We start from the raw sequence: 16,685 nt of genomic DNA, 5'->3' as shown, positions 1-16,685 counted from the left end.
CTGTCTGCCTGTCAGAGTAACCATCAAAATGGGTGGGGGAGAAGTTGGTTTTTAGTTATATTCTTGAGTTTCTTACATTTAACTGTTTTCATACGTGCATATACATGTATATACATACATGTGATACTAATGCTTTATAATACAAAACGTAACAGCTAGCCAAAGTTGATGCTGATGCATTCTTTACCACTTATGACAAGCTATTAGCAGATTGCAATTCCTTCAAGTCAAGAAAGGACAAACTGAAGTTAATTTGGGCTTAAAAAATAAGAAGTGTGTATATGTGAATTTTTGGTTTATTTGATGCCTTACATTGATCCCATTATTGGATGTGGTACTGCAGAGTCACTGCACTGAGGCATCAGAAGGGAGCTGGGATAATGGAGGGATGAAAGCTTTGGCTGAATGCCTACGATCAGTCAGCACAAGGCAAAAACTGACCTCATCCTGCCTTCCAAAGTGAGCAACCAGTGCAAAGAGCCCAGAATATGTCATATGCATAAAATATCCAGTTCAGCATTTGAGTTCATTAAAAAAGACATCTGTCTCTGTGGCGCAATCGGTTAGCGCGTTCGGCTGTTAACTGAAAGGTTGGTGGTTCAAGCCCACCCAGGGACGGGTGTTGTAATCTCTTGATCTTTTAAGGGAGTCTTATAGCCACTGGAGAGAGTCCAGAGATGGAGCCCACCAAGAGATGATGAGGGGAGGAGTGGGGCATGAAGCTTTGCTGGTGTGAGGAGAACCCAAGAGCTGGGGCTATTCAACTTGGGGAGGCCCAAGGAGGGGGGACACTAACATCAGTCCCTGAATGAAGGTGCTGGTACATTAAGCACAGGCTTGGAGCTCTCCCTGCCCATCAAGAAGCAATGGTGTAATTGGTGAAATCTTAATTAAATAACTTAGCTGTATATTAGGAAAAATCTGTCTTGTCAGACATATCAGTGAAATATTCATCTAAGGAAAGCTGTGAAAAAATACGTAGATAAAACTTCTCTAATCTACTTTAAGGTGAATGAGGGGCAATGTAAGGAGTGAAGAAGTCTATTTCATGATCTGAGTCAAACTTTTTAATACATTTTTCAGCCTTCGTCCCTTTCAGATGAACGCTACTGCTTTGTTAAGTAAATCCCAGCCTCTCTTTTGTGTCTGGAGAAGATTCTAATTAAAGCTGACCAGGAAAAGGAACATTATTCGAGGGTTTCCTGGAAGCAAAAGTTCTTTGTTTGCAAAGCTCTGTTCTCTAGCTGCTCTTTGAACAAACCAAAGAAATAGGAAGGGCAACGTTGGCACATCTCTGAATTCACCCATGAGGTTGCTTGAAAACAGTTAATGAAATGTTCAAGTACGCTCAAGATTTCTCATTCCTGGTGTATCTCATCATGCGCTATATTTCTTAAACTTTCACCTTTATTAATGCTATAGCATTAAATCCATCATTAAAAAGATGGGTATGTATGCATTTTATTCTGTGTAAGGTGTGGTCTGCACCTTCAGATCCAGAGGGGGTAATTTGTTCCCTCAATTCCATTTCCTCATTCTATTATATAAATCTCTTTAGACAAAAAGGAGGTTAGGGGGGAAGGGAATATATATATATATATTGAGGGTGTCAGGAGGAACAAGCAGTGTGTTCTGGCTGATGTTTGGCATTATTTTAAAAGACAAATTCATGAGCTACAAATGCCACAATGGCATATATTATTTGCCTCTTTGCATTAGGCAAAAAGGAAATAACTGTCTGACATGTTCTATCTTTGTGTGAATTCTAACGCTGTGTGTCTCCACGTAAAGACAGCAATAAATCCTCACTGACTGGGTCTGCAGTTTGACTTTTTGTCTTACTGAGGAAGATGCATGAAGTCAATGGCTTTGTTTGGCTTTTCCACATACCCAGCTTTGGGAGGTATGCTCCATGACTTATGAACTCCTCTTATTCCTTACAAATGTTCCTGTTTCTGAACAGCTGGATGCCTGAATTTATTGGAACTTCTAGCTAATTCCAGAGCTTATAGTTTCTGAAATCTGTCTCCTAAATTCTGAAAACCCTGATCAAAGCCAGGGGTTGGCACTTCCAAGTATCCATCTTCAGAGCATGGTGGCTGCAATTCCAGGTATATTGAATTGCAAAGTTTGAATTATTTGCTGAAATATGTCTGGGCAGTCATAGCCTTGCTGCTTGGTACAAAATTCTTCCACTGTAACTTGTTTTGAGACAAATAGTTTATTCTAAACTTTATTAGATGCAAACTGTCTGCTTTTGTTGATCTATGTATAAACACTACACTACTCATAAATTAATCAAATTTGCTGTCTATAGTAATCAAATAGTTTTCCAATATGCTTATACACAAAGAGTTTGCCTCCAGCTGGGAACATTGTCATATTAAAATTATTTTTCCTTGCTGCATTCTAAATTGCAAATCAAAGGCATTGACTCAACAGATTTAAAGACACGTAAGACATCTCCTCTTTCTAGTGCCTTTAACCAAATGCTGCACATGGACTAACGTTTGGTTCAATCAACCAGACATAAGACTGTGAAAATGATTTTATCCAAATGCAGCCAAGGGTGAAGTTCAGCAAATTGAGTCCGAACTTTTCTACATAATGTTTCACTCCTGAGTGCAATCTGCAGAAAAATATAATGAGGTGTCAGTTTTACTCACTCTGTGCTAACCAATGAAGGATGTTAAAAATGTAGCATGGTTAATACAGTGATTTCACTTTTGAATTTCCCTAAATCCCTGTTCATTTTGCTGATTTGCTTTCCAGCTAAATACTGTAAATGAAAGCAATAATGAGTGATGAGAGTAAACACACTTTGCAATATACAAAGCAAACATTAATAAACCAGAGCAGAGGAGCAGCAATAAAGGTCACTTGTTCTCCAGAGACCATAAAAAAGAAAGTTACCTGTAGTAAATCCAAGAGTGTCTTATATTCTGATTGTCGTTAAAAAAAATTCTCCTTTTCATGTTCCTGGTGCAGGGGAATATAATCAGGGAAACATGAAGTCAGAATTAGGTCTTTTAAATTTGAATGTTCATTAAACTGATGAAATTCCTTCAAATGAAAGCCTAAAATACAATGCTCAGAAGGATTTTAACATGTACATACCTGTGTTTCTTAAATATTTCTCCTTCTTTACTGTGAACATAACTGTTCTGTACTTAATCCAAACACATGCAATCAGGAAATATTCATAACTTATCCTTCTTCCAGTTAATTGATTTTTCACGTAACTAATAGAGCATTAGCAGAAATCTCTACTATTGAAGATTTCTGTGTAGGATATTAACTGGTGATAATCAGGTATTTCCAACCAATTCTGATAATAAATTCCATGTTAATATAGTGCAGGATGATTATCAGCTACGTGGAGTAAGAAGAAATTAAAAATCGTACACAGAGTAAATGCGTATCTATTATTTATTTGTTTTAAATTATATTCAGAACAGAAATCTAGGCAAGGATCCTTAAAATTAATCATGAAAGCTATTTAATTACACTGAAAATTCTCAGTTGTCTTGATTCTATTTGCTCTTTTTTCCACTCTGCTCTCTGTGTGTTTACTATAGGACTTCTTGTGGAATATTTACTCTATTTTGATGCATGTCATGTGGTATCTAAGTATGCATTAAATGGCAGGACATGAACAGCAATATACTGCTGCATTGGGTGAGTTGTAAACTTATTCACTGTAAGTAGCAATGTGATTTGCTGTGAAAGTTATTGTTATGAAATAGTGAAGAATCTTTACATCAATAAAAACTATAGATGTGCAGAAAACATAAGTTTTCATGCTATATATGTGCACATGTGAATGTGTGTATATGTGTATAAAAACAGAGATACATTTTCTTAAATGGGTCATATTTTAGAGTCCTGTGGTTAGAAAAGAAAAGCAAATTTGAAAAGCTTTCTTATTTTTTTATTTTTTTTTATCCTTTATGTTTTTTATTGTTATTTTAAATAATGGGAATGAGTGGGAGCATAAACATGTGAACTTTTTCCATCATGTTCTGATGTTCATGACCTGTAATGATATTCTATGGAAAAACATGAGTGCGGTGATTTTTTCCTTTAGATGGACTTTATACATTACTTTGTAATGCAGTATATAAAGGGAGTGCAAGTGGCAAAGTGACAAAACCTGAAATTAATGGAAATTTTCAAAGTAAGTTAAGCTTATTTCTTTGAGTGCTTCAAGATAGTTCTGCATTCTCCAGTCAGGAATTAAACCTTTCCTTTTCTTAAGCACACAGGTGAAGTATTTCCAGGTAGATCTTTCTTTTTTACACTTATTCTTCTCAGAATGCTATGGCTAGAGGTTATCATTTATACTTGATCCCTGCCACTCTTTGAAAAAGAGAAATGGCAGAAATCACCTCATAAGAGCAGGCAATTAGAAACAGATCAAATGAATGCAACAGCAGCTGTGGTTTTGTTGCACTGCACCATTCTTTCTATACCTTCAGACTGCGTTGAAATATCCCATCTATTTTGTTCTAGTCACACTGAAACTAAAGGCAAGCTTGTTGGTACAGATGTAAGGAAGGGCGTAGAGAAGGAGATAATCATAGTAAGGGAATTCTTGGGAAATATTTCCTAGATGAATTGACACTTCTCTGCTCTTAAGTTGGTGTTTTTGTATTGTTGGTTTGGTGGTTTCTTGTTTTTTGGTTTTTTGGTTTTTTTTGTTTGTTTGTTTGTTTTAATGAAAACTATTTTTCAAGTTTTAGTGCACAAATGCATAAATATTTTAGTGCTTTCCAGGAAAGCAGTTTTGACATAACTCAATATTTACACCTGCAAAAGGCTCAAGTGTAATTTCTCACGACAATGTCATTGTTATAGTCTAGGAACAAATGCAGGCAGATAACAGGCAGCATTATCTGAAATGTCAGGAACAAATTAAATAAATGATTGGACCCATCACTATTGTAGTCTGTTGTGTGCAAGAGGCAGCAGTATGTAAAAATATTGCATTGATATAAAGACATTATTGCCATTTTTTGTAGCAGTGATTTACATGCTGATGGTGATATCTGTGGTAAATGGTTTTCTAAACAAATCTATTTAGTGAGGTAAACATATTTCTTTAGTGTATTTCAGCATACATGACCTCCCCAAATGTGGCTGTATCACTCCTAAAAGCAGCTTATTTTACCACTGTGGCCCAGAAGAGTGGGGTGTGAGGGAGCCAAGGGAACAGCAGGAACCATGGCAATTCCCTGGAACAATTCTTCTTTTCCTATTCGCATTGGTTTGTTTGCATCCAATATTACATGTGAAACCATACTGTAAATATAGTGTGCTATCAATTTGATTGCTCCAATGTTTATTGCAGTGTTTGTTTTCAAAGGATTTGCAGAAAAGCAAAAAATACTCTTCCCTTGCAAGAAAAAAGTAGTTTTTATCACTATAATCACTATAAATATAATGAAACATTTTATAAAACACAACTGAGAAATGGATTAATAACCATACTTAAGTACAAATTGTTTAATGTGCACTGAAGCATTCTAGTTTCCACTTAGATAAATAGAACAGAAAAGAGAACAGAAAGAGCCACATTTGCAATTGGAGGGAAGCTGTCATTTAGTTTACTAATATTTCATCAAATATAAGCTCCAAATATTGCAAACAAAACCATAGTAATTTCAAACAAAGCCATTGTAATTTCACACATACCTTAGACATTCAAGGAAGAAGCTATTCTTTAGACTAGGTCATTGTGCCACTTAAGGAGGAATATGGATTTGTCCCTAAAGCAGTAAAAAGGCAGGCCTGAAACAAATCCAATACTTTAATAAAGCTTTTCACAGTGTTTTTGTCTGCTGGTTGGTTTGTTTGTTTTAAGAACTTATCCAACAATTTTATCTTGACTGAAGCAGACAGTTTGCATTGGTGAATTACTTCTTAGTGTTCTTGGAGTTTATCCTCTTGGAAACTGCAGGTCAAAAGCCATTAAAACTTGTTTACAAATACTATTACTCTCAGTTTGGTAATTTAAGGTAGAATTAACCTTCACAGTCCTATTTTCTTGTTTTCCATTTCTCTTCCTCAGTTGTTGCTGTTTAATTTTCTATTTCATATTTTTCTATTGATGGTCTGTGGTCAGTTACTAATCAGCTAATTTGCTGTTATTAGACAGAGACACAGTGAAGAGATTGTACTTTCTAATGGTCAATAAGGCACAAATCATGAGTGATGGACCAAAACTTAGTCACTCTTAACAACTGCTCTTTGGCTTTGTACTTTCTTTCCTTTATAGTGCATTTATAAAGTATGTAATCTCAAAAATGTATGAAATTTCAGAGCTTCTGCTGTCTCTGGGATGTGATCTTGTTGAGGTTAGAACTACTTGGTGCATGGTCATACATGGAAATGTGGTGCTCTTTGAGCTAGTCAGGCTGGTGTGCTTATATCCCTCCCAGATCAAGCATGATCTCATCTTGTTAGTTCATTTCTGCCCACATACTGTTAGATGTGAATGCAGATATGATGGACATGAGGAGTGAAGGAACCATGCTCATTAGATGGTGAAACAAGTAGCTCTGCCCTTGAGAAGATTAATGAGATTTTGTCTGCTAAAGAGCCTTCTATATTGTCATCTGAACTGTGGAAATTTAGATATCCATTTTCTCTGTTGCAAATTGATGACATTTTATGTGAGAAATGTGACTGAATATGTGCGTGTATATATATGCACGATTATGTGAAGGAAAACTAAATTACAGCTAAACAAACTGCTACAATGTAAGGATCAAATGGCTGTGGTATGGTTTCAGAAAATACATGCTGTAATAAAATATGAATAGGAAAATCAATGTGCAATATGCAGTTTTTATGGGAATTGGTTTTGCAATGGGTTTAGAGAGATTAGTGCAATCTGGACAGTGTTGACTGTAGTGTCTGTTTTGTGATTTGGGGAAGGGCATTTACTGGCTTGACTACACACAAAGATTCTGTCACAGTTACAGTGCTGGAACTGAAACACTCATGGTGTCTGTGGGTATGTTCCATACACACCCCAAACAATGGAGTAGCATGGATGCCCCACAGCTAGCACTGCTCGCATCCTGCAGGCACTTCAGCTTGTGTCCTCAAGCAGAAAGGTCTGCAGGTGTAGTTTCTTTTCTCTGAATAATGTGCTTGACTAACCACATTAAGTAACAGACTTCTGTTACTTTTCTGGATACCCACTCTCACTGTGTCCATTATGGTTTATTTGCTGGAGCACTTTTGTTGCATCCGTATTCTTGATAGTTGTTGAGGAAGAAAAGAGAAGGACTGCATGTGAAGTATTTAATATTAAATAGCATTTACAGCCTTTAATTTATTACAACAAGAAGCTTTAATAACAGTGTAGATATTCTGTGCTGAGCTGAAGCCTTCCTAAGGAGTACAAAGAGATGAAATGTAATAGGCTGTATACATAGTTGAAATATCATTGCTACTTGAAGTGCAGCACTTTCACTGAGAGTGCTCTCTAATCCATTTTAAATTGAATATGAATAGTTCCAGGATAACGCCATCTTTTTCATCACTGTGTTTTCCTAAAACTCAGTCATTGATCGTAAAAGCCCCACATTTCTGCTCAAGTCTGTTCCCATGGGTGGTTTTGTATTTGTTGTGCATATATATTTTTAGTTTTATAAATGTATTTAAAGTCAGAAGGAGCTTACTGAAGGCAAAATGGAAGTAAAAGTATGGTTATTTACACCAGAATCTCATACCATTGTATTTTTAATGATTACTAGAGATGTTGGTTTTCTTTTTACCAGGAGAGGCAAAAAAGAAGTGCTTATAAAACTCTTTCCTTTCCATCGTGCAAATGCTTTTGATAAAAAACAAGATACTCAATGAAGACAAAAATTCTGCTCCTGGATGTGTTCCTGAGCAAGCACTGCCTCATCTTTATCATGTTTTGGAAGAGGGGCTTTATCCACCCCCATGAACTGCCCAGGGTCACTGAGATTTATTAGCAAGGTGAGTTGGCTCCTGTCATGTGAGAAGTTATTAATGACTTTGTGACAATTCATATTAATTGCATCATGTGAACTTCCATTATCACTCTCATCTGTAACCTCCTAAAAATATCAAGGTTATCAGTTATTTATATTCTTCCTCTTATTTCAGTGACCTCAAATTATATCATTGTTTTTTATTCCACAACAGTTTTTATTGTTTTATATGTCATAGGAGTCAACCAGATCAGTAAAGCAATATTCTCAGCCAACCCTAAAACCTGGTAGGGTTTCAACTGCTTGTCTCTATATAACCCAGTTGTACATTTAAAACTGTGCCGGTAAAGCAGCTTACATACCTATGTTTACAACTTTTGGACAGCTTAGCCCATTTCATAACATTTACATTGAACAGATTGAGATCCTGCATGGAATGGGGCCTAAAATAAAGCTTTCAGTGAGCAACATGAAGGTGGAAGATGCTCAGTTACGCTAAAGCTCGATATCCTTAAGAGCAGAATAAACAAAATACATATGAGTCAAAGAAAATGTACTGAAGAAACTGAACAAGCATGTTCAATTGTAATAATTGTAATGATCTGTATTAAATCCAAAGAATTCAATCTAATAGGTGTAAAAAATAGAGAATTCATTAGATTTTGGCTGAGTTTCAAGAAAGATTTCAAGCATTGTTACTGCTATATTGTGTTTCTCTTGTATAACAGCACCTTGTCACTGGAAGATCCAAATGCAAAGTTTGCAGGAGGGCATGGTCCTGAGCTGAGTGCTTGAACTGGGGAATGACAGGAGAAGAATTCCTTGCCTTCCTGTTCAATGATTCATTTGCATCAAAAGGGAGAATAAAACCTGGGCCAAAAAAATCATCTTCCACAAAACCATGGCTTCATTTGCTCCCAGGTACAGGTCTGCCTCTAGATTTTTATTCTAAGATGTATTTTCTCAGTTGTCTTCCTATCTGAAGATGGTATACATTCTTTTATTAAAATGCATGTCTTTTCTCTGTACTTGGTCATTCCAAGTACATATTCCAAGCATGTGAAGGATGGCAGGCTGGAATGATTAATTAATAAGATTTTGTGAGAGCCTGTTGCCCTATGTCAAGTTTTCCTTAAAAAATTCAACACAATTTTCTTTTTATAAAGGAGGTTTGGGAAGCCAATTAATTTTTTACCTATTTATTATTGTTTCACCTTGAGACATGAACTGCAAGTACTTTGATAAATGGGATCAAAAGTCTGTCTACCATCCAAACTGCTTCTTGTATGTCTCTGTGCTGTTGGGTGCTTGTTTGGGATCCCTTCCCTGAACTTCTCACAGTCTGGCCATACCACGTTGCTTCTTGTGTGATTACTACACAAAAAGGGACTGTGTCCTCTTCTGTCAATTCACTACTTGAATGCTGTGACAGATCAGGGCTCAATGCTCTTGCAAAAGATATCACTTGCCCTTTACTTTTAATATGGGTATGCCATCACTCTGTTTTGGAGGTCTATTTATATATTCCTAAAGAGACTTAAAATTGCTTTGTTGCTTTTTTTTGCCCCCCAAATCAATTTATTTCTTGTGGAATGCACACAACAGCTATTGACTGGACTAGAATGCAAATATTAATTAAAAAATTATAGCAAAGAGATTATTTTTTTTTTTTTAGCATTTCTGAATGCTAGCTTTGCAATGCTAAAGTTCTGAAAAGTACTTCTTTTCATTCTCACCTTTTCCTCTTTATACTGACTTTCCCTTCTGAGACCACAGAACTGTGGTCAAGTCAGTGGACTTGTTTTACACAGAAGCAGTTGCTTCTCCATGGCATCAAGTAATGCTTATTTTCTGTTGTTATTCATGAAATAAGACTAGTGTTAATCAGCCCAGGTTTCATGCAATTTGTGGAACAAGGTTGTATGGACACAGCAAAGGAATTTCTCATTTTCTAATTGTAGGCTGCAAGCCTGTTTAAATATATATATATTTATTAATCCAGAGCATTGCAAACATAATCTGCAACTGTGATGTGATTTTTCCATAGCCTCTAGTTGCGACAGGATTCTAATAAACTACATGCAGGGAGCAATTTTTCATTTTGAGCTAAAAAATAAAATGATATCTCAACAGCAATACCAGCTTTGGTGACCTCAGGGTTGCCCATCACAGCCCATCAGTCCTTGAGCACCTGTCACATGTTGGGATTTTGTTAAAAAAAAAATAGCATGGTGTCAGCACATTTACCATATGAAATTTTTCTGTTAGTGTCTCCCCTTGTTTTATATCCCCGTCATTCAAAACTTAAGCATTAAAAATCCTGCAAATGCCTTAGAAGTAGAGCAGAGATGTTTGGTAACAGAATGCTCGTTTCCTTTAAATACTTCCATCCAGCCCTGCAGAAGTAATCACTTTACAGAAGCTAATAAAGAATGGATTAAGCTACAGCTTTGAAGAACTCATCTCAAAAGGACCCAGAAACCACTGTCTAAAAGCAATATTATCAGCATTAGAAGCTGAAAAATTACACCAACAGATCTAGGTCAGTGCATTATAAGTAGAAACAATAGAACTGATGTCAGAAATATTACAGAAAGTCTGCCTCTAGTAGTCTGGGGACACTGAAGTCATCGAATTGTTTTCATCTGAAGGGTTTGCAGCATGCCTCAATGTAAATCTGTGTCCCTGTGTTTGAGATTTGGCTCACAAGGCTCTGCTTTGGTGTTTTATCTTAATGGACAGTTGAGATCTTCACAAGAGTATGTTGTTGGATGTGGACTACTGAATGTGTGCATATGCCCATGTGTACATGGGTATATACGTGTTCTCAGTTCTCTACTTAATATTGAAACTGCAAAACTTGCCACACTGATAAGGCAAGTATTTGGTCCCGAATGCTCTTGCCAACTCCATCTAAAAGGTATCAGTGGTGATGCTGCCCCATAGAATTCAACTAGTCTTTAAGGTTTTTTAGTAAAGATGCTTCTGTAATCAGAAGTGTCATCTTGGTATACAGTAATCTCTGAGGGGTTATTTTTTTTTTTATTTTAATTTTCCCAGTTGTTTTTTGAACCCATATAAACTTAGGAGAACTGCAGCATTGCACAAGTGCTTCTGCAACTTCTGCTTGCTTAAAGGGTAGAAGTGTAAGAGATACTGTATGCTGTGAGTATGCTGTTTTCATTAAAGCCCGTGGAAGATGTACCTAATCACAAAAGGATGTTAATGGACATATTTTTTTCTGTGAGTGATGAAACTAAGATTTCAACTTTTGTATCAACTCTACTGAAAACTCAATTTTAGTATTATGACTGAAGGGGGGAGGGGAGGATAACTGGAAGGTATATGACAAAATTATAAAAGCTTTTTTTTCCTCTGTGAATTCTAGTGGATACTGGGAAATGACTTATCTTGCAACTGTGTCGTTTGATCATGTATACTACTGCAAAAGGTAATTAAGCATCTGAGAGGGGGAAAATAAAGAGAGCCAGAATAAAATGAGTGCTATAGATACTAGAAAGCTCTTTTAAAGAATCAGTTATTCTGTGAAACATGAGAAGCTCCATTGCAATGGAAGGGGTTGCTGGTAGCCACCCCACTATATATCCATTTCTCAAAATAGTACAAGCACTTCCAGAGAGAAAGACAAGTCATTTATTATAGAATACCCACAGGACACATGTTTTTTCCAAGTGAACTTTGCATTCCCCTTTTGCCGAGGAAAGCAAATCTGAAATAAAGAGAAATGCTTAACAGGGAAACTATAGTGCCCATAGAAGTTGCTATGAAGCACAGTACTTATGGGAAATGTAGTGATTTTTGTGTCTGTTCTAATTATTCATTAAATATTTAGAAATTTAAAAATGCTTGGTTTTGTACCAAGGGAAACAAACAAACAAACAAACACTGTCTCTGCAGGTGTAGCTGTACAGTGTGATACATCCTTTCCTTTAAACATTTAGCCTTCAGCACACTTAACCTTGCAATTAAGTAGTGTTAAAGGATGGGAGAGGAAGAGATCTATCACTAGAGACTGTTGCTTGTGTAAAATGACAGTATGGTATGCAAAACTCTGGGTATAATTCCTGGAAAAGCAGCTAATATGTACAGTAATATGCTTGCAATATAATGGATTTCCCACAAGGGAAATCACAGTTTTGCAAAATTGGCAAGCTAGATACAGAAAAGAGCCGTTTCAAAAGTGTTGGTTTTTTTTTTTTCTCCTATTACTTTTTGTGAATAAGACAATAGATTACTGCGTTATGCTACTGTATATCTTTGCATCTAAAGATTTAACTTTAGTAGGAGATTAGCAAAACTGATGTGAAGCACTCAGCAAGGTAAAGAGACCTTGCTTTTGTTTTCCAAGGGATTTGATGCCTGATGTCTCTGCAGAACTTTACCCTGTAATGGTTGTCATAGCACATTGAAAATCTGGCCCTTTGCAAGACGGATTAACTCTGGACCTTTGCTTGATGGATTAGTTTAACATATGAGAGAACTTTGATCAGTTTATATACAATGTGGTGATCTCTAATGAGTTCATTTTTAAGTACATCTGCAGCATAAGCAGGGAAATAACCTCATTTTCTGCAGTACTCTTCCCTACACTTCCTGACATAAAATGTTACCCCTCACTGAGATGTATTTTCTTCCAAAAGATCAGTTAATTGGAGCTAAGCCAGGCACCCTACAAGCTCATTGCCCTCCCTCCAAGCTTCTGCCTCTTCAAGACTTCAGAACAGCGCTGGCCAACATTTCCTGGCAACGTGGTAAAGCAATGCACTTTTGGTAATAATACTGAGCATGTAGGGTGAGTAACACCAAAACCATAGCTTTTGCTGCTGTGACTTCATATAAAACAATCAAGTAAAAATACATCATCGTGCTTTTGATCAAGTTTTTCATCAACTTCATCCAGGTTCACAAACTGGAATTTTTGACCCCCCTCCCTCACCCGTAAAAGAAAGTCTACTTTCTACATTTTTATCTTTTTCTAATTGTACTTTTATTGTATAAATCTCACATGAGCGTAAGAACAGGGTAAGGAACATAAGTCAAACTACTCCCTTTGTAGGACAAAATGACTGATGTTCAACCAGGGCCACCAGTTTTAGGAGGAAGAGGTGTAGCATTTTCCTTGGACCATTGAGCTGATTATTCCTATTCATAACAACTACTTCAGGGATATCTGGAAATGCATGGGAAGTTGGTTTACCTGTGATAAGGTTTTGGTTAACAAAGATGTTGTTTTTGCTGAAGCAGAAACAGATAGAGAATGGGGGAAACAATGTCACATTGAACTCAGCATGGCAAAATAGTGGTTCCCTGAATGCTACTTATTTGTTTATTGCTGGTTTGCTGATGAGAGAATAGAAAGAGTAAAGATGAAGTTTGGAGCTCTCATTGTAATGAAAGACATTCATTGCAATGAAAGAGGGAATTTCTGGCATTAGTTGGATTCTGAACTGGTCTCTTTCTTTTTAGGCCAAAAGCAATGGAGTATGTTAAGAAATTAAGGCCCCGTGATTATGTGCTTGGTTGTTTTGCTCTCACGAACCACTTAGATTCATTTCAGGGTTGTTACAAATCTGTAGGAGCAAATGTGTGTTGCTGAGTAAGCTGAGAGGTTTCATTATTTATTTTTTTTTTTAAAGAAAGGGCACAGCCCTATTCCAAATGTTGCTCCTGAAGGTGGCCTTGGAGATGTTAGCCCAGATTGAAGGCCGGTAGCAGCTCCTTCACAGTGAGCCCACACAGATCCTATTTTTGTGTCTATTAGAGAACAGATGTCAAGTGTATGCATCAGCAGATTTATCCAGACATCCGTCATCCCGAGCAGGATGACTGGTGGTGACCTGAGGCCTGACATCTGCCTACTGCAGTGCAACTGAAAGACATCAACTATCTTTGAGGATGTGGGGACCACCTGAGCAGACCTGAAATTACAAGGACAGGTGTCTGAGGCTTAACAGATGAAAACCACTTGCTGAAAATAAAGGTCAGACCATGGTAGAAAAGAGCTGACCCCTTTCCCAGCTCAGTTCAGCAACAATATCTATGGGAAACAGCTGTGACAGTTCCCTTCAGCACAATATCCACAGGTCCAAGCTGTTTAAACTGTGGTTAGTCTGCTTGGGCTACTGCTATCCGCAATACTCTTCATAGAAGTAAGCATTCTGCCTGAGACTGAGACGTGGTTGCAGAAACTTTGGATAAATGCTGCAAAACTCAGAAGCAGGTAGGTAAGAAATTTACATTTTCATCTTCTTTTTCCTGTAAAGATTAATGGATGTGTGCATTTTTATTGTTTTAGGAAAGAGTCATTATATATATATAATTAAAGTTTAAATCTTCCTTAAATTGAATCTTAACTGTATTTGAGACTATGGGCTTTAAGCATTGCTCAACAATCACCTCTCATTTAAGTAAATTGAGAAAGGTCATGATTCATTTGTGTTGAGAAATTAAGAGTGATGTTGATTATTAAGTAATTGTAGTTATGGAAATCAGGCTATTCTCTGTATCAACCTGAAACAAGAGTTTTTCCTTCCAGCCAAAGAGCAAGATCTTTAAATTGTTCTTAAATCAAAAATCTCTCTCAGGAATGGAGATCTTATCAGGATGGCATCAGATTGAAGCAACATAGATGCTTTCTCCAGTTGACAAATGCAAGGTTATTCACAGCTGATTCTTGGTTGAATTCATGAGTTGAATATCTGTCCTCTGTACATAGTAAGATATTTGGAAGATGAAAGAATTTGCAGTTTCTCTTTTATCATTTTATTAATTGAATATCAGTTATTACTTGAATGTTGTTTTTAATTAATTAATGAAGTTATGTTTACATGTAGCTGTGTGTTCATTTAGACTTAATCAGGTTAATAAATGCAGTGGCAAAATCTGTTTTCCCTTTTCCCAGCTCAAAATCATGAGAAAGATGTGAACGGTCCTTATTACTTGAAAGGAGATTCAGCCTCTGGGTAGGCAAAGATGTTATTGGGCTCTTCTGATCTGACTTACTTTTCCTGCTTTGCTACAGCAGCAGAAGTCAGATGGGGAAAGCTGAATGTATGTGAGTGTCCCTTTTGCCATTAATTTTTAGAAAGACTTGCGTGTTTTTGCTGCTCTTTGTGCCTTTGAAAGTATCATTCAAACAGTTTCTTAATTAAAATGGAGAATCAGGCAATAAAACATTGTAATCAGTGCCTCCATTTGTGATGCATCTGAGGTGATACGTGCTTTGTGTTCATAGACAATAGAACTTTGAAAACCAAAAAAAAAGCAGAAAATGTTATTTATTTTTCTGTCCTGCTCAGTGACCTTTGCTATTGGTGGAGCCTCTGAAGTCTGGCAGAGAAAATGAAATCCAGGTCTAGTGTGGCTAATATTCAACCCAACAGCAAAAGATAGATTTTTCATTCTTCTTTTTTTTATGCAAAGGCTGTTTGTTGAGTTGACATTGTGAAATCAGTCTGGCTAGTTGTGAATGATGTATGAAAGAGGAAAAATCCCTGCCCTGAGCCCAAATAAACAGATGCTGCAGTAAGACCAAGGTGGTTGGGCTATGCTATCCTATTTGCTGTGTCTGAGGCTGCAGGCATTTCTGGAGGTCACCTGGCCAACCCCTTTCCCAGCAGGGGCATACTGTGCCCACATGTTTATGTGTCCAAGAGTCTATTAGTTTAGAGTTTTTGAATTACATACATAAGTAACAGTGTCTATTTTTGCACCAGAAAATCATGTCTGTAACTCATTTGTTTTCTAAAAAGTTGAAATTTTCTTGTATACATGAGTGTGTGTGTGTATATATATATATATATATTTAAAGGAAACGCTGAGAAATTGAGAAATTTAAACTCTGTTAGTATAAACGATTGTACTACCATAATGTTAGTATATAGTATTATTTACTAGACTATTTTCCTCTGGCATTTCCATAATTTCCCAAGTTGATGCCTCACAAGAATAAAGGGAGGAATGAAGTGTTAAGATGTCTTGACAAGAGCAGAATACAGATTTAATGGGATGAGGAAAAGTAAACATTGTTATACTGCTCTTTTCTGTGTTAGTGGTTGCATGTTTAGATATGGTGGTTGGTGACTCTGCCTACAGCAGGGGGGTTGGAGCTTTATGATCCTTGAGGTCCTTTCCAACCCAAGGCATTCTATGATTCTATAATTCTATGATTTTTAGGATTCAAATCTTGCTTGGACTTGCACATACCCTTTATCCATAATGAAGGTCAAATGACCCTCAACAGGTGATCAGAAAGGAATAGTCAAGACAAGTGGAAGATATTTCATGCAGGAGTAACAATGCTTAAAATGATGCTCCATTCTTTTTTGCTGAAGTACAGTGAAGGTAAAACAGTGAATCACCGAAGTATAGGATGAGTGAATTGCAACTTTGGATTCTGAACAACCTAATCTTAATGTTGTTCATCAATCATGATAAGTAATATCTTAGTACTGTATACATCAGCAAAATTTGTAGATTACTACTTATCACAGACACTGAAATGACCATTTTGATATATTTTTTCATAGGAATATACATGCCTCTTGTGGATTTTATTTATTCACACCTTCTGTCAGTGTAATTGTGCTGTAGTTAAAGTACTTGTTTTTCCTTCATTCTTATCCTGCTCAATAGATCATGAAGGTTAAAGTAACCTTAAGCTATGTTTTACAATTCTTTCTAGTACTTAATTAA

General features: G+C 36.6%; 1 non-coding gene across 1 annotated transcript; it reads left to right on the top strand.

Annotated features, from left to right (window-relative positions):
- The first annotated feature begins 544 nt into the window (after positions 1–544).
- Positions 545–618, top strand: TRNAN-GUU (transfer RNA asparagine (anticodon GUU)). The gene has a single exon. It is a non-coding gene; the product is annotated as a tRNA-Asn (tRNA).
- The last annotated feature ends 16,067 nt before the right edge of the window (positions 619–16,685 follow it).

The sequence above is a fragment of the Excalfactoria chinensis genome, chromosome 9, assembly GCF_039878825.1.
Source record: "Excalfactoria chinensis isolate bCotChi1 chromosome 9, bCotChi1.hap2, whole genome shotgun sequence".
Taxonomy (NCBI): Eukaryota; Metazoa; Chordata; class Aves; order Galliformes; family Phasianidae; genus Excalfactoria; species Excalfactoria chinensis.
Note: the sequence above shows the minus strand (reverse complement) of the source record. Positions and strands in the feature narration are given on the sequence as shown.